The 18,953-nt window shown below is 39.5% G+C and overlaps 4 non-coding genes across 4 annotated transcripts; all 4 read left to right on the top strand.

The window, feature by feature from the left end:
• Positions 1 to 4,901: 4,901 nt before the first annotated feature.
• On the top strand, positions 4,902 to 4,974 carry TRNAA-AGC (transfer RNA alanine (anticodon AGC)). Its single transcript has one exon. It is a non-coding gene; the product is annotated as a tRNA-Ala (tRNA).
• A 3,195-nt stretch (positions 4,975 to 8,169) lies between these two features.
• Positions 8,170 to 8,242, top strand: TRNAA-AGC (transfer RNA alanine (anticodon AGC)). Its single transcript has one exon. It is a non-coding gene; the product is annotated as a tRNA-Ala (tRNA).
• Positions 8,243 to 9,805: 1,563 nt separating this feature from the next.
• On the top strand, positions 9,806 to 9,878 carry TRNAA-AGC (transfer RNA alanine (anticodon AGC)). The gene has a single exon. It is a non-coding gene; the product is annotated as a tRNA-Ala (tRNA).
• A 7,790-nt stretch (positions 9,879 to 17,668) lies between these two features.
• TRNAA-AGC (transfer RNA alanine (anticodon AGC)) lies at positions 17,669 to 17,741 on the top strand. The gene has a single exon. It is a non-coding gene; the product is annotated as a tRNA-Ala (tRNA).
• Positions 17,742 to 18,953: the final 1,212 nt, after the last annotated feature.

The raw sequence follows: 18,953 nt of genomic DNA, 5'->3' as shown, positions 1-18,953 counted from the left end.
TGGGATCGATACCCACATCCTCCAATATTTTACATTGTCACATTTTGTCAGCAAATTAACAATTTTGAATTGGAATGAATCAGAAGACACGCAAACTTGACCATTACCACTCTGCAAAATAAATTGTATGCATTATTTTCCATATAAAGCTCCCTCTATCCAATGACTGACAGACTGGCTCACATCAATGTTCGGCATCTTCCAGGTGTCATCGAAATCTGAAATTTGAAATGCCGACGGACAGCGAAGCCGGTACACTGGGAGACATGACAGAACCATCAGAAAGCGTCTGCCAATGAATATTTACGTTAAAAAAAAACCATAAACGCATTCATAAAACAAAAAAAAAGCTGAATCGATATATAGCATTTGAAAATTGCAATTTATATCACTGTAAACTGTGAAATAATCATCAAACTGAGACAATGCAAGATAAATTAAAATCATTCGTAATAATAATAAAGCGTGCCTTTTTCGAAAATCACTAAGTGGTAACGGGAGATAAGCTCAACTGGTAGAGTGCTCCCTTATGCATGAGAGAGGTAGTGGGATCGATACGAACATCCTCCAATGTTTTACATTCTCACATTTTGTCAGCGAATTAACAATTTTGAATTGGAATGAATCAGAGGACACGCAAACTTGACCATTACCACTCTGCAAAATAAATTGTATGCATTATTTTCCATTTAAAGCTCCCTCTATCCAATGACTGACAGTGGCTCACATCAACGTTCGGCATCTTCCAGGTGTCATCGAAATCTGAAATTTGAAATGGCGACGGACAGCGAAGCCAGTTCACTGGGACACATCACAGAACCATCAGAAAGCGTCTGCCAATGAATATTTACGTTTAAAAAACCGTAAACGCATTCATAAAACAAAAAAAAGCTGAATCCATATATAGCATTTGAAAATTGCAATTTATATCACTGTAAACTGTGAAATAATAATCAAAGCTGAGATTATGCAAGATGAATCAAAATCATTCTTAATAATAATAATGCTTGCCTTTCTAGGAAATCACCAAAAGGTAACAGGGGATTAGCTCAAATGGTAGAGTGCTCACTTAGCATGCAAAAGGTAGTGGAATCGATACCCACATCCTCCAATGCTTTACATTCTCACATTTTGTCAGCGAATTTCCAATTTTGAATTGGAATACATCAGACGACACGCTAACTTGACCATTACCACTCTGCGAAATAAATTGTATGCATTATTTTCCATATCAAGCTCCTTCTCACCATTGACTGAGTGACTGGGTGATATCAACGTTCGGTATCTTCCAGGTGTCATATAAATCTGAAATTTGGAATGCCGATGGACAGCAAAGCCGGTACACTGGGAGACATCACAGAACCGTCAGAAAGCATCTGCCAATGAATATTTACGTTAAAAAAACCGAAAACGCATTCATAAAACAAAAAAAGCTGAATCGATATATATATAGCATTTGAAAATTGCAATTTATATCACTCTTTCACGAGCCTCGATCTTGTATACAAAAAAAAAAAAAAAAAAAAAAAAACTGTAAACTGTGAAATAATCATCAAAGCTGAGACAATGCAAGATAAATTAAAATCATTCATAATAATAACAAAGCTTGCCTTCATATAAAATCACAAAGAGGTAACGGGGGATTTGCTCAAATGGTAGAGTGCTCGCTTAGACCTGGGAAAGGTAGTGGGGTCAATACCCACATTCTCCAATATTTTACATTGCCACATTTTGTCAGTGAATTAACAATTTTGAATTGGAATGAATCAGAAGACACGCAAACTTGACCATTACCACTCTGCAAAATAAATTGTATGCATTATTTTCCATATAAAGCTCCCTCTATCCATTGACTGACAGACTGGCTCACATCAATGTTCGGCATCTTCCCCGTTTCATCGAAATCTGAAATTTGAAATGCCGACGGACAGCGAAGCCGGTACACTGGGAGACATGACAGAACCGTCAGAAAGTGTCTGCCAATGAATATTTACGTTAAAAAAACCGTAAACGCATTCATAAAACAAAAAAAAGCTGAATCGACATATAGCATTTGAAAATTGCAATTTGTATCACTGTAAACTGTGAAATAATAATCAAAGCTGAGATTATGCAAGATGAATCAAAATCATTCTTAATAATAATAATGCTTGCCTTTCTAGGAAATCACCAAAAGATAACAGGGGATTAGCTCAAATGGTAGAGTGCTCGCTTAGCATGCAAAGGGTAGTGGAATCGATACCCACATTCTCCAATATTCTACATTGCCACATTTTGTCAGCGAATTAACAATTTTGAATTGGAATGAATCAGAAGACACGCAAACTTGACCATTACCACTCTGCAAAATAAATTGTATGCATTATTTTCCATATAAAGCTCCCTCTATCCATTGACTGACAGACTGGCTCACATCAATGTTCAGCATCTTCCAGGTGTCATCGAAATTTGAAATGCAGACGGACAGCGAAGCCGCTACACTGGGAGACATGACAGAACCGTCAGAAAGCGTCTGCCAATGAATATTTACGTTTAAAAAACCCGTAAACGCATTCATAAAACAAAAAAAAGCTGAATCGATATATAGCATTTGAAAATTGCAATTTATATCACTGTAAACTGTGAAATAATCATCAAAGCTGAGACAATGCAAGATTAATTAAAATCATTTGTAATAATAATAAAGCTTGCCTTTTTCGAAAATCACTAAGTGGTAACAGGAGATAAGCTCAAATGGTAGAGGGCTCACTTAGCATGCGAAAAGTAGTGGAATCGATACCCACATCCTCCAATGTTTTACATTCTCACATTTTGTCAGCGAATTAACAATTTTGAATTGGAATCAATCAGAAGACCAAAGTGGTAACTTGACCATTACCACTCTGCGAAATAAATTGTATGCATTCTTTTCCATGCAAAGCTCGTTCTAACCATTGACTGATTGACTGGCTGATATCAACGTTCGGTGTCTTTCATGTGTCAAAGAAATCTGAAATTTGGAATGCCGACGGACAGCGAAGCCAGAACAATGGGAAACATCACAGAACCATCAGAAAGCGTCTGCCGATGAGAATTTACGTAAAAACAAATCGAAAACACATTCATGCAATAAAAAAAGCTGAATAGATACAAAGCATTTGAAAATTACTATTTATATCACTGCAGACTGTGAAATAATAATCAAAGCTGAAATCATGCAAGATAAATTAAAATCATTCATAATAATAATAAAGCTTGCCTTTATATAACGTCATCTTGAGGTATCGGGGGATTAGCTCAAATGGTAGAGTGCTTGCTTTTTATGTGAGAGGCAGTGGGATTGATACCCACATCCTCCAAAATTTTACATTCTCACATTTTGTCAGCGAATTAACAAATTTTAATCGGCAGGAATCAGAAGACACGCAATCTTGACCATTACCTCTCCACGAAACAAATTGTATGCATTATTTCCCATATCAAGCTCTTTCTCGCCATTGACTGAGTGACTGGGTGATATCAACGTTCGGTATCTTCCAGGTGTCATATAAATCTGAAATTTGGAATGCCGATGGACAGCAAAGCCGGTACACTGGGAGACATCACAGAACCGTCAGAAAGCGTCTGCCAATGAATATTTACGTTTAAAAAAACCGTAAACGCATTCATAAAACAAAAAAAAGCTGAATCGATATATAGCATTTGAAAATTGCAATTTATATCACTGTAAACTGTGAAATAATCATCAAAGCTGAGACAATGCAAGATAAATTTAAATCATTCATAATAATAATAAAGCTTGCCTTTTTCGAAAATCACTAAGTGGTAACAGGAGATAAGCTCAAATGGTAGAGTGCTTACCTATGCATGCAAGAGGTAGTGGGATCGATACCAACATCCTCCAATATTTTACATTCTCACATTTTGTCAACGAATTAACAATTTTGAATTGGAATCAATCAGAAGACATGCAAACTTGACCATTACCACTCTGCAAAATAAATTGTATGCATTATTTTCCATTTAAAGCTCCCTCTATCCAATGACTGACAGTGGCTCACATCAACGTTCGGCATCTTCCAGGTGTCATCGAAATCTGAAATTTGAAATGCCGACGGACAGCGAAGCCGGTTCACTGGGACACATCACAGAACCGTCAGAAAGCGTCTGCCAATGAATATTTACGTTTAAAAAACCGTAAACGCATTCATAAAACAAAAAAAAGCTGAATCCATATATAGCATTTGAAAATTGCAATTTATATCACTGTAAACTGTGAAATAATAATCAAAGCTGAGATTATGCAAGATGAATCAAAATCATTCTTAATAATAATAATGCTTGCCTTTCTAGGAAATCACCAAAAGGTAACAGCGGATTAGCTCAAATGGTAGAGTGCTCGCTTATAGCATGCAAAAGGTAGTGGGATTGGATACCCACATCCTCCAATGTTTTACATTCTCACATTTTGTCAGCGAATTAACAAATTTTAATCGGCAGGAATCAGAAGACACGCAATCTTGACCATTGCCTCTCCACGAAACAAATTGTATGCATTATTTCCCATATCAAGCTCTTTCTCGCCATTGACTGAGTGACTGGGTGATATCAACGTTCGGTATCTTCCAAGTGTCATATAAATCTGAAATTTGGAATGCCGATGGACAGCAAAGCCGGTACACTGGGAGACATCACAGAACCGTCAGAAAGCGTCTGCCAATGAATATTTACGTTAAAAAAAACCGAAAACGCATTCATAAAACAAAAAAAGCTGAATCGATATATATATAGCATTTGAAAATTGCAATTTATATCACTGTAAACTGTGAAATAATCATCAAAGCTGACACAATGCAAGATAAATTAAAATCATTCATAATAATAACAAAACTTGCCTTTATATAAAACCACAAAGAGTTAACGGGGGATTAGCTCAAATGGTAGAGTGCTCGCTTAGCATGCGAGAGGCAGTGGGATCGATACCCACATCCTCCAATATTCTACATTGCCACATTTTGTCAGCGAATTAACAATTTTGAATTGGAATGAATCAGAAGACACGCAAACTTGACCATTACCACTCTGCAAAATAAATTGTATGCATTCTTTTCCATATAAAGCTCCCTCCATCCATTGACTGACAGAGTGGCTCACATCAATGTTCGGCATCTTCCAGGTGTCATCGAAATCTGAAATTTGAAATGCCGACGGACAGCGAAGCCGGTTCACTGGGACACATCACAGAACCGTCAGAAAGCGTCTGCCAATGAATATTTACGTTTAAAAAACCGTAAACACATTCATAAAACAAAAAAAAGCTGAATCCTTATATAGCATTTGAAAATTGCAATTTATATCACTGTAAACTGTGAAATAATAATCAAAGCTGAGACAATGCAAGATAAATTTAAATCATTCGTAATAATAATAAAGCTTGCCTTTTTCGAAAATCACTAAGTGGTAACGTGAGATAAGCTCAAATGGTAGAGTGCTTACCTATGCATGCGAGAGGTAGTGGGATCGATACCAACATCCTCCAATATTTTACATTCCCACATTTTGTCAGCGAATTAACAATTTTGAATTGGAATCAATCAGAAGACACGCAAACTTGACCATTACCACTCTGCAAAATAAATTGTATGCATTATTTTCCATTTAAAGCTCCCTCTATCCAATGACTGACAGCGGCTCACATCAACGTTCGGCATCTTCCAGGTGTCATCGAAATCTGAAATTTGAAATGCCGACGGACAGCGAAGCCGGTTCACTGGGACACATCACAGAACCGTCAGAAAGCGTCTGCCAATGAATATTTACGTTTAAAAAACCGTAAACACATTCATAAAACAAAAAAAAGCTGAATCCATATATAGCATTTGAAAATTGCAATTTATATCACTGTAAACTGTGAAATAATAATCAAAGCTGAGACAATGCAAGATAAATTTAAATCATTCGTAATAATAATAAAGCTTGCCTTTTTCGAAAATCACTAAGTGGTAACGTGAGATAAGCTCAAATGGTAGAGTGCTTACCTATGCATGCGAGAGGTAGTGGGATCGATACCAACATCCTCCAATATTTTACATTCCCACATTTTGTCAGCGAATTAACAATTTTGAATTGGAATCAATCAGAAGACACGCAAACTTGACCATTACCACTCTGCAAAATAAATTGTATGCATTATTTTCCATTTAAAGCTCCCTCTATCCAATGACTGACAGCGGCTCACATCAACGTTCGGCATCTTCCAGGTGTCATCGAAATCTGAAATTTGGAATGCCGATGGACAGCAAAGCCGGTACACTGGGAGACATCACAGAACCGTCAGAAAGCACCTGCCAATGAATATTTACGTTAAAAAACCCGTAAACGCATTCATAAAACAAAAAAAAGCTGAATCGATATATAGCATTTGAAAATTGCAATTTATATCACTGTAAACTGTGAAATAATCATCAAAGCTGAGACAATGCAAGATTAATTAAAATCATTTGTAATACTAATAAAGCTTGCCTTTTTTGAAAATCACTAAGTGGTAACAGGAGATAAGCTCAAATGGTAGAGGGCTCACTTAGCATGCGAAAGGTAGTGGAATCGATACCCACATCCTCCAATGTTTTACATTCTCACATTTTGTCAGCGAATTAACAATTTTGAATTAGAATCAATAAGAAGACCAGAGTGGTAACTTGACCATTACCACTCTGCGAAATAAATTGTATGCATTCTTTTCCATGCAAAGCTCGTTCTAACCATTGACTGATTGACTGGCTGATATCAACGTTCGGTGTCTTTCATGTGTCAAAGAAATCTGAAATTTGGAATGCCGACGGACAGCAAAGCCAGAACAATGGGAAACATCACAGAACCATCAGAAAGCGTCTGCCGATGAGAATTTACGTAAAAACAAATCGAAAACACATTCATGCAATAAAAAAAGCTGAATAGATACAAAGCATTTGAAAATTACTATTTATATCACTGCAGACTGTGAAATAATAATCAAAGCTGAAATCATGCAAGATAAATTAAAATCATTCATAATAATAATAAAGCTTGCCTTTATATGACATCATCTTGAGGTATCGGGGGATTAGCTCAAATGGTAGAGTGCTTGCTTTTTATGTGAGAGGCAGTGGGATTGATACCCACATCCTCCAAAATTTTACATTCTCACATTTTGTCAGCGAATTAACAAATTTTAATCGGCAGGAATCAGAAGACACGCAATCTTGACCATTGCCTCTCCACGAAACAAATTGTATGCATTATTTCCCATATCAAGCTCTTTCTCGCCATTGACTGAGTGACTGGGTGATATCAACGTTCGGTATCTTCCAGGTGTCATATAAATCTGAAATTTGGAATGCCGATGGACAGCAAAGCCGGTACACTGGGAGACATCACAGAACCGTCAGAAAGCGTCTGCCAATGAATATTTACGTTTAAAAAAACCGTAAACGCATTCATAAAACAAAAAAAAGCTGAATCGATATATAGCATTTGAAAATTGCAATTTATATCACTGTAAACTGTGAAATAATCATCAAAGCTGAGACAATGCAAGATAAATTTAAATCATTCATAATAATAATAAAGCTTGCCTTTTTCGAAAATCACTAAGTGGTAACAGGAGATAAGCTCAAATGGTAGAGTGCTTGCCTATGCATGCAAGAGGTAGTGGGATCGATACCAACATCCTCCAATATTTTACATTCTCACATTTTGTCAGCGAATTAACAAATTTTAATCGGCAGGAATCAGAAGACACGCAATCTTGACCATTGCCTCTCCACGAAACAAATTGTATGCATTATTTCCCATATCAAGCTCTTTCTCGCCATTGACTGAGTGACTGGGTGATATCAACGTTCGGTATCTTCCAAGTGTCATATAAATCTGAAATTTGGAATGCCGATGGACAGCAAAGCCGGTACACTGGGAGACATCACAGAACCGTCAGAAAGCGTCTGCCAATGAATATTTACGTTAAAAAAAACCGTTAAAACGCATTCATAAAACAAAAAAAGCTGAATCGATATATATATAGCATTTGAAAATTGCAATTTATATCACTGTAAACTGTGAAATAATCATCAAAGCTGACACAATGCAAGATAAATTAAAATCATTCATAATAATAACAAAACTTGCCTTTATATAAAATCACAAAGAGTTAACGGGGGATTAGCTCAAATGGGAGAGTGCTCGCTTAGCATGCGAGAGGTAGTGGGATCGATACCCACATCCTCCAATATTTTACATTGCCACATTTTGTCAGCGAATTAACAATTTTGAATTGGAATGAATCAGAAGACACGCAAACTTGACCATTACCACTCTGCAAAATAAATTGTATGCATTCTTTTCCATATAAAGCTCCCTCTATCCATTGACTGACAGAGTGGCTCACATCAATGTTCGGCATCTTCCAGGTGTCATCGAAATCTGAAATTTGAAATGCAGACGGACAGCGAAGCCGGTACACTGGGAGACATGACAGAACCGTCAGAAAGCGTCTGCCAATGAATATTTACGTTTTAAAAAACCGTAAACGCATTCATAAAACAAAAAAAAGCTGAATCGATATATAGCATTTGAAAATTGCAATTTATATCACTGTAAACTGTGAAATAATCATCAAAGCTGAGACAATGCAAGATAAATTTAAATCATTCGTAATAATAATAAAGCTTGCCTTTTTCGAAAATCACTAAGTGGTAACGTGAGATAAGCTCAAATGGTAGAGTGCTTAGCTATGCATGCGAGAGGTAGTGGGATCGACACCAACATCCTCCAATATTTTACATTCTCACATTTTGTCAGCGAATTAACAATTTTGAATTGGAATCAATCAGAAGACACGCAAACTTGACCATTACCACTCTGCAAAATAAATTGTATGCATTATTTTCCATTTAAAGCTCCCTCTATCCAATGACTGACAGTGGCTCACATCAACGTTCGGCATCTTCCAGGTGTCATCGAAATCTGAAATTTGAAATGCCGACGGACAGCGAAGCCGGTTCACTGGGACACATCACAGAACCGTCAGAAAGCGTCTGCCAATGAATATTTACGTTTAAAAAACCGTAAACGCATTCATAAAACAAAAAAAAGCTGAATCCATATATAGCATTTGAAAATTGCAATTTATATCACTGTAAACTGTGAAATAATAATCAAAGCTGAGATTATGCAAGATGAATCAAAATCATTCTTAATAATAATAATGCTTGCCTTTCTAGGAAATCACCAAAAGGTAACAGCGGATTAGCTCAAATGGTAGAGTGCTCGCTTATAGCATGCAAAAGGTAGTGGGATTGGATACCCACATCCTCCAATGTTTTACATTCTCACATTTTGTCAGCGAATTAACAAATTTTAATCGGCAGGAATCAGAAGACACGCAATCTTGACCATTGCCTCTCCACGAAACAAATTGTATGCATTATTTCCCATATCAAGCTCTTTCTCGCCATTGACTGAGTGACTGGGTGATATCAACGTTCGGTATCTTCCAAGTGTCATATAAATCTGAAATTTGGAATGCCGATGGACAGCAAAGCCGGTACACTGGGAGACATCACAGAACCGTCAGAAAGCGTCTGCCAATGAATATTTACGTTAAAAAAAACCGAAAACGCATTCATAAAACAAAAAAAGCTGAATCGATATATATATAGCATTTGAAAATTGCAATTTATATCACTGTAAACTGTGAAATAATCATCAAAGCTGACACAATGCAAGATAAATTAAAATCATTCATAATAATAACAAAACTTGCCTTTATATAAAACCACAAAGAGTTAACGGGGGATTAGCTCAAATGGTAGAGTGCTCGCTTAGCATGCGAGAGGTAGTGGGATCGATACCCACATCCTCCAATATTCTACATTGCCACATTTTGTCAGCGAATTAACAATTTTGAATTGGAATGAATCAGAAGACACGCAAACTTGACCATTACCACTCTGCAAAATAAATTGTATGCATTCTTTTCCATATAAAGCTCCCTCTATCCATTGACTGACAGAGTGGCTCACATCAATGTTCGGCATCTTCCAGGTGTCATCGAAATCTGAAATTTGAAATGCCGACGGACAGCGAAGCCGGTTCACTGGGACACATCACAGAACCGTCAGAAAGCGTCTGCCAATGAATATTTACGTTTAAAAAACCGTAAACACATTCATAAAACAAAAAAAAGCTGAATCCTTATATAGCATTTGAAAATTGCAATTTATATCACTGTAAACTGTGAAATAATAATCAAAGCTGAGACAATGCAAGATAAATTTAAATCATTCGTAATAATAATAAAGCTTGCCTTTTTCGAAAATCACTAAGTGGTAACGTGAGATAAGCTCAAATGGTAGAGTGCTTACCTATGCATGCGAGAGGTAGTGGGATCGATACCAACATCCTCCAATATTTTACATTCCCACATTTTGTCAGCGAATTAACAATTTTGAATTGGAATCAATCAGAAGACACGCAAACTTGACCATTACCACTCTGCAAAATAAATTGTATGCATTATTTTCCATTTAAAGCTCCCTCTATCCAATGACTGACAGCGGCTCACATCAACGTTCGGCATCTTCCAGGTGTCATCGAAATCTGAAATTTGAAATGCCGACGGACAGCGAAGCCGGTTCACTGGGACACATCACAGAACCGTCAGAAAGCGTCTGCCAATGAATATTTACGTTTAAAAAACCGTAAACACATTCATAAAACAAAAAAAAGCTGAATCCATATATAGCATTTGAAAATTGCAATTTATATCACTGTAAACTGTGAAATAATAATCAAAGCTGAGACAATGCAAGATAAATTTAAATCATTCGTAATAATAATAAAGCTTGCCTTTTTCGAAAATCACTAAGTGGTAACGTGAGATAAGCTCAAATGGTAGAGTGCTTACCTATGCATGCGAGAGGTAGTGGGATCGATACCAACATCCTCCAATATTTTACATTCCCACATTTTGTCAGCGAATTAACAATTTTGAATTGGAATCAATCAGAAGACACGCAAACTTGACCATTACCACTCTGCAAAATAAATTGTATGCATTATTTTCCATTTAAAGCTCCCTCTATCCAATGACTGACAGCGGCTCACATCAACGTTCGGCATCTTCCAGGTGTCATCGAAATCTGAAATTTGGAATGCCGATGGACAGCAAAGCCGGTACACTGGGAGACATCACAGAACCGTCAGAAAGCACCTGCCAATGAATATTTACGTTAAAAAACCCGTAAACGCATTCATAAAACAAAAAAAAGCTGAATCGATATATAGCATTTGAAAATTGCAATTTATATCACTGTAAACTGTGAAATAATCATCAAAGCTGAGACAATGCAAGATTAATTAAAATCATTTGTAATACTAATAAAGCTTGCCTTTTTTGAAAATCACTAAGTGGTAACAGGAGATAAGCTCAAATGGTAGAGGGCTCACTTAGCATGCGAAAGGTAGTGGAATCGATACCCACATCCTCCAATGTTTTACATTCTCACATTTTGTCAGCGAATTAACAATTTTGAATTAGAATCAATAAGAAGACCAGAGTGGTAACTTGACCATTACCACTCTGCGAAATAAATTGTATGCATTCTTTTCCATGCAAAGCTCGTTCTAACCATTGACTGATTGACTGGCTGATATCAACGTTCGGTGTCTTTCATGTGTCAAAGAAATCTGAAATTTGGAATGCCGACGGACAGCAAAGCCAGAACAATGGGAAACATCACAGAACCATCAGAAAGCGTCTGCCGATGAGAATTTACGTAAAAACAAATCGAAAACACATTCATGCAATAAAAAAAGCTGAATAGATACAAAGCATTTGAAAATTACTATTTATATCACTGCAGACTGTGAAATAATAATCAAAGCTGAAATCATGCAAGATAAATTAAAATCATTCATAATAATAATAAAGCTTGCCTTTATATGACATCATCTTGAGGTATCGGGGGATTAGCTCAAATGGTAGAGTGCTTGCTTTTTATGTGAGAGGCAGTGGGATTGATACCCACATCCTCCAAAATTTTACATTCTCACATTTTGTCAGCGAATTAACAAATTTTAATCGGCAGGAATCAGAAGACACGCAATCTTGACCATTGCCTCTCCACGAAACAAATTGTATGCATTATTTCCCATATCAAGCTCTTTCTCGCCATTGACTGAGTGACTGGGTGATATCAACGTTCGGTATCTTCCAGGTGTCATATAAATCTGAAATTTGGAATGCCGATGGACAGCAAAGCCGGTACACTGGGAGACATCACAGAACCGTCAGAAAGCGTCTGCCAATGAATATTTACGTTTAAAAAAACCGTAAACGCATTCATAAAACAAAAAAAAGCTGAATCGATATATAGCATTTGAAAATTGCAATTTATATCACTGTAAACTGTGAAATAATCATCAAAGCTGAGACAATGCAAGATAAATTTAAATCATTCATAATAATAATAAAGCTTGCCTTTTTCGAAAATCACTAAGTGGTAACAGGAGATTTTTTTTTTTTTTTTTTTTTTTTTTTTTTTTTTTTTTTTTGTATACAAGGTCGAGGCTCGTGAAAGAGCGAACATTAATCACACAGAAAGACAAACCGACACATAAAACATATAACATAGGGAGCGGTAGACAAGATGGGGAGAGAGGGGGAAGGACACAAACACAACATTTGAGAGCAGGGACCGAGAGACATGGAGACATCGAGAGATCTGAGAGAGGGCGAGGGCTTTTGGGGGGGGGGGCGTGGGAAGGGGGCGGTGGGAGAGGTATAAAACATATGGACACTGCCAGGACTTCCAGGAAAGAAGTTGGAATTTCAAACAAGGTGGATCTGGGGTGAATTAGCGGGGGTAGAAAAGATCAAGGTTTTGGATGGGGGAAGATAAGAGATGGTGGTGAACAGCTGTTTTAAAGACCTGGAGGGAGGAGTGGGATTGAAGGGAGTGAGGGAGTTTGTTCCAGAGGCGGGAGAAAAGAGGAATGAAAGAGTGAAGGTGAGCAGAGAGCCGAGATTTCGGCAGTTTAACCATCAGAGGGTTGCTGGCAGATCTTGTGCGACCTGTAGGAATATTTGGGGGACAGAGCACAGAGAGAGCTGGGGGTGCAAGGCCGGAGAGGAGTCGGTAGAAGACAGAAAGACCACCTACCTGCCTGCGGTGAGTGAGTGAAAGGCCCTCAGAGATAGCTTCATCGCGGGAGATTCCAATAATTCTGAAAGCTTTGGTTTCAACAGCGTGAAGCCGAGCTAGGTGTGAGGCAGGAGCACCGGCCCATAGGGGAGAACAGTATTCCATTGAGCTGCGGATGAAAGCCTTGTATGTGGTGAGGAGCTCAGGTGTGCCGAGGAAGGACTTCGCACGACGGAGGATGCCCAGTCGGCGACTGGCTTTGGAGGCCAGCTTGGAAATGTGGTTTTCCCAAGAAAGATCATGGCAGATAGTGAGACCCAAAATCTTGAGCGACAGAACTTCTTGGAGAGGATTGTTGAGAAAGTAGATGGGAGGGTTGTCCAGTCGATCTTTTCGGAGAGACATAGTAAGAGTGTGAGATTTGTCAGGATTGAAAGACATGTTCCACTTGTTTGACCAGTCTGTGATTTTGTCCAGGTCTTCAGAGAGTGAGGAGGCAGCAGACTGCCGATCTGAGGGAAGAGGAATGGAGCGGCAGAGAGTGGAGTCATCAGCAAAGAGATAGAGAGGATTTTCGAGAGAGTCAGAGAGATCATTGATGAAGACCAGAAAAAGCACGGGGCCCAGAACACTGCCTTGGGGAACTCCAGCCTGAACAGGAAGAGGAGATGAGAGAAACCCATTCAGGGCCACACGTTGACGACGACTAGAGAGGAAGTCCGCCAGCCATGCGTGGAGATTTCCATGGATACCAAAGGAGGAGAGTTTGGTGAGCAGAGCGGGGTGCCAGACCGTGTCGAAGGCACGTGATATGTCGAGGGAGACAGCTCTAATTTCCTGTTTGGCATTGAGGACCTCCATCCATTGTTGAGACAGCAGAAGCAGCATGTCCAGAGTAGAGTGACCTGGTCTGAAACCAAATTGATGATCAGAGATCAAGCCATTGGAGAAGAGGAAAGATTTCATATCCGAAGCAATGATGGATTCCATGACTTTGCTGATAATTGGGAGAAGGCTGATTGGTCTGTAGTTGCTAGGATCTGTTTTTGCACCTTTTTTGTGCAAAGCGGTGATGTTGGCTGATTTCCAAGCAGATGGCAGTTGACCTTGAGCAAAAGAGAGGGTGAAGAGAACAGAGAGAGGGTGAGATAGAGCAGCAGAGCAGGATTTTAGGACCCGTGGGCTGATGCCGTCGGGTCCAGTTGCAGAATCAGAGTCGAGGGTTGACAGAAACTTTTCCACCTTGTCAGGAGGAAAGGACACGGAGTCCAGGAGCAGCAGGGTACGACTGGGTATGGTGGGTACAGAGAGGGATGGGTTTGGGACACAAGATTTAGAGGCAAACACAGAGTTGAGGCATTCAGCTTTTTCACGTGCGGAGTCAGCTGTGTAGCCGTTTGAGGTAAGGGAGGGGATGGAGGGGGAACAAACACCAGAAACGGATTTGACCAGACGCCACCAGGATTTGGAAGAGGGAGACAGATAAGAGAGTTCGGTCTTGAGAACGGAGAGATATTGTTTCCTGGCTCTCCTGAGGGTGGACACACATCGGGCTTTGTGAAAGGAAATGAGATTTCCTTCCGTTGGATTTGCTTTCCAGGAGACGAAGGCAAGTTGTTTCTGGGCAACAGCCTCACCACAAGATTCCGTGTACCATGGACGGGAGGAAGGGTATGACAACTGAAGACGAGATGGGATAAATCTGTGCATGAGAGAGAGCAATTTACTTTGGAAGAATTCCCAGGATGAGTTGATGTCAGAGGTGGTAGAGATGGGAGACCAGTCCAGATGATTGATGGCTGCTTGAAGACCGTGCCAGTTGGCCTGAGTGAAATGCCAGACTCGTCGACGCTGAGCAGGCTCCCTGAGGATGGTCAGAGAGATGTCCACTTTAACAAGGACATGATCAGATGATCCGATCGGAGCAGAAGAAGAGCAGCAGACATTTTCAGGGAAGTTAGTCATAACCAAGTCCAGAAGAGAAGATGTTCCGTTGACTGAGATCCGGGTCGGGAAATTGACAGATTGTGTCAGTCCCAGTGAGTCGCAGAAGTCCTTTGCTGAGGAGCCATGGCTGGTGAGAGAGGTACCCACACCCAGCCAACTGGCATGATGACAGTTGAAATCACCACATATGAGGAAGAGAGAGTTGGGATGAGTAGATAGAAGTTGGTCCATATCATCAGACAGCGAGATGTAGATGGAGTCATCACTGTTTGGTGGACGGTACAACACACATATGAACAAGAGGTGGGAGCGAAGGGGAAGCCGTAGCCAGAGGTATTCCTGGGGGTGAGGTGGAGAGAGTGCAGTGCAGGGCGAGTGAGGAAGAGGGTTTTTGATAAAGATAGCAACCCCGCCTCCAGGACGAGGCTCAGGTCTATCATACCGGAGGAGGGAGTAGCCCGGGAGAGATACTATGGAATCAGAGACATCATAAAGGAGGAAAGTTTCTGTTAAGCAGATCACGTCTGGTTTGACAGAAGCAACCTGTATGGAGAGATCAGTTAAGTTTGAACGAAGGCCCCGGATGTTTGAGGTCCATACCGTTAATGAAGAGGAAGGGGGAGCATCAGATACAGAACAGGGGGGAGGAGGGGTAGGGTAAGATGTGGAAGAGGTGGAAGAGGTAGGGAGAGCTGTTGAAGGTGTGTCAGAGATTTCAGAATAGCTCGGAGAAAGGGAAGGATGGGGCGGACAAAAGGTTTGATGGTGATTGGGTGAGCCACAATGAGGTGTTATTTGAGGAGGGGGAAGAGCGAGGCAGAAGGTTGGGGGAGATGGAGGTGAGAGTTTGAAGGGGGAAGAAGCGGGGAGGACGCTTTGAGGAGGGGGAGTGAGAGGGGGGAAATTGAGAAGCAATGAGGGTGGGGAGATTTGAAGGGGAGGGGTGAGGGGGGAGTTTGGGAGGGAAGGGGCAAGGGGAGGGATTTGAAAGGGATGGGATATGGGGGAGATTTGGAGGGGAGGGGTGAGGCAGGAGTCTAGGAGGGGAGGGGCGAGGGGGCGTCTTGGCGGGGAGGGGTGAGGGGGTAGTTTAGGAGGGAGGGGGCAAGGGGGGAGATTTGAAAGGGATGGGTGATGGGGAAGATTTGGAGGGGAGGGGTGATGGGGAAGATTTGGAGGGGAGGGGTTATGGGGAAGATTTGGAGGGGAGGGGTGAGATTGGATTTTTGAAAGTGTACGATTTATGGGAAACGAACATTTATTGCAAAATGAGTTTCTTGTGACCTTCGAGTTAAAAATACGTTTAAGGACGCTGGATGGAGGATGGAGTGCAGGAGAGTTTAGGGAATGTAGAAAAAAGGCACTATAGGAGATGGATATTTTTTTTGGGATGAATTGATTTGGTGAGCAAGTCGAAAGCAGCCTTTTAAAGAAGAAGAAGAAAAAGGTGTTATAAAATATGACGGAATACATAACTTGAGGGGAAAATGTAAACATTGAAGGTTAATGAGTGAAAACTATCTGGGGAAATGGGGGAGAAACACGTGGTCGAAGAACGAACGAACGAATAAGAATGAATAAACGAATGAGAACAGAGAAGGAAAATGATATTATTATTTTTTTTTTTTTTTTTTTTTTTTTTTTTTTGAGTTGAGATTTACACAAGGAAGTAGGCTATGGGTGAAAAGACTGGGAATACAGAGAACGAAAGTTATTGGATCACAAAAGACGGACCGCTGAGAGAAAAACAAAGCCTCAAGGTTGTACAGTGCACACTGTACAAGGCCTCAAGACACGACACGGCAAACAGACGATCAATTTATGAAAGATAAACACCGATAAACAACCAAAGTTGCACACAATAACTTAACACACCGAAAGATAAATACAGTTTCGACAAAATACAATTGTGAACAGACTTAACTTCGAAAAACGTGGAGACCGTGTGGAGCTTCGAAAATCCCTGCCGCCGTCCAATAAGATAAGATATATGAGATATATGTCCAATAAGATGAGATAAGCTCAAATGGTAGAGTGCTTGCCTATGCATGCAAGAGGTAGTGGGATCGATACCAACATCCTCCAATATTTTACATTCTCACATTTTGTCAGCGAATTAACAAATTTTAATCGGCAGGAATCAGAAGACACGCAATCTTGACCATTGCCTCTCCACGAAACAAATTGTATGCATTATTTCCCATATCAAGCTCTTTCTCGCCATTGACTGAGTGACTGGGTGATATCAACGTTCGGTATCTTCCAAGTGTCATATAAATCTGAAATTTGGAATGCCGATGGACAGCAAAGCCGGTACACTGGGAGACATCACAGAACCGTCAGAAAGCGTCTGCCAATGAATATTTACGTTAAAAAAAACCGTTAAAACGCATTCATAAAACAAAAAAAGCTGAATCGATATATATATAGCATTTGAAAATTGCAATTTATATCACTGTAAACTGTGAAATAATCATCAAAGCTGACACAATGCAAGATAAATTAAAATCATTCATAATAATAACAAAACTTGCCTTTATATAAAATCACAAAGAGTTAACGGGGGATTAGCTCAAATGGGAGAGTGCTCGCTTAGCATGCGAGAGGTAGTGGGATCGATACCCACATCCTCCAATATTTTACATTGCCACATTTTGTCAGCGAATTAACAATTTTGAATTGGAATGAATCAGAAGACACGCAAACTTGACCATTACCACTCTGCAAAATAAATTGTATGCATTCTTTTCCATATAAAGCTCCCTCTATCCATTGACTGACAGAGTGGCTCACATCAATGTTCGGCATCTTCCAGGTGTCATCGAAATCTGAAATTTGAAATGCAGACGGACAGCGAAGCCGGTACACTGGGAGACATGACAGAACCGTCAGAAAGCGTCTGCCAATGAATATTTACGTTTTAAAAAACCGTAAACGCATTCATAAAACAAAAAAAAGCTGAATCGATATATAGCATTTGAAAATTGCAATTTATATCACTGTAAACTGTGAAATAATCATCAAAGCTGAGACAATGCAAGATAAATTTAAATCATTCGTAATAATAATAAAGCTTGCCTTTTTCGAAAATCACTAAGTGGTAACGTGAGATAAGCTCAAATGGTAGAGTGCTTAGCTATGCATGCGAGAGGTAGTGGGATCGATACCAACATCCTCCAATATTTTACATTCTCACATTTTGTCAGCGAATTAACAATTTTGAATTGGAATCAATCAGAAGACACGCAAACTTGACCATTACCACTCTGCAAAATAAATTGTATGCATTATTTTCCATTTAAAGCTCCCTCTATCCAATGACTGACAGTGGCTCACATCAACGTTCGGCATCTTCCAGGTGTCATCGAAATCTGAAATTTGAAATGCCGACGGACAGCGAAGCCGGTTCACTGGGACACATCACAGAACCGTCAGAAAGCGTCTGCCAATGAATATTTACGTTTAAAAAACCGTAAACGCATTCATAAAACAAAAAAAAGCTGAATCGATATATAGCATTTGAAAATTGCAATTTATATCACTGTAAACTGTGAAATAATAATCAAAGCTGAGATTATGCAAGCTGAATCAAAATCATTCTTAATAATAATAATGCTTGCCTTTCTAGGAAATCACCAAACAGTAACAGGGGATTAGCTCAAATGGTAGAGTGCTCGCTTAGCATGCAAAAGGTAGTGGAATCGATACCCACATCCTCCAATGCTTTACATTCTCACATTTTGTCAGCGAATTAACAATTTTGAATTGGAATCAATCAGAAGACACGCAAACTTGACCATTACCACTCTACGAAATAAATTGTATGCATTATTTTCCATATCAAGC

Source organism: Myxine glutinosa, chromosome 1 (assembly GCF_964187855.1).
Source record: "Myxine glutinosa chromosome 1, kmMyxGlut1.1, whole genome shotgun sequence".
Taxonomy (NCBI): domain Eukaryota; kingdom Metazoa; phylum Chordata; class Myxini; order Myxiniformes; family Myxinidae; genus Myxine; species Myxine glutinosa.
This window is presented reverse-complemented; position numbering and strand designations above follow the sequence as displayed.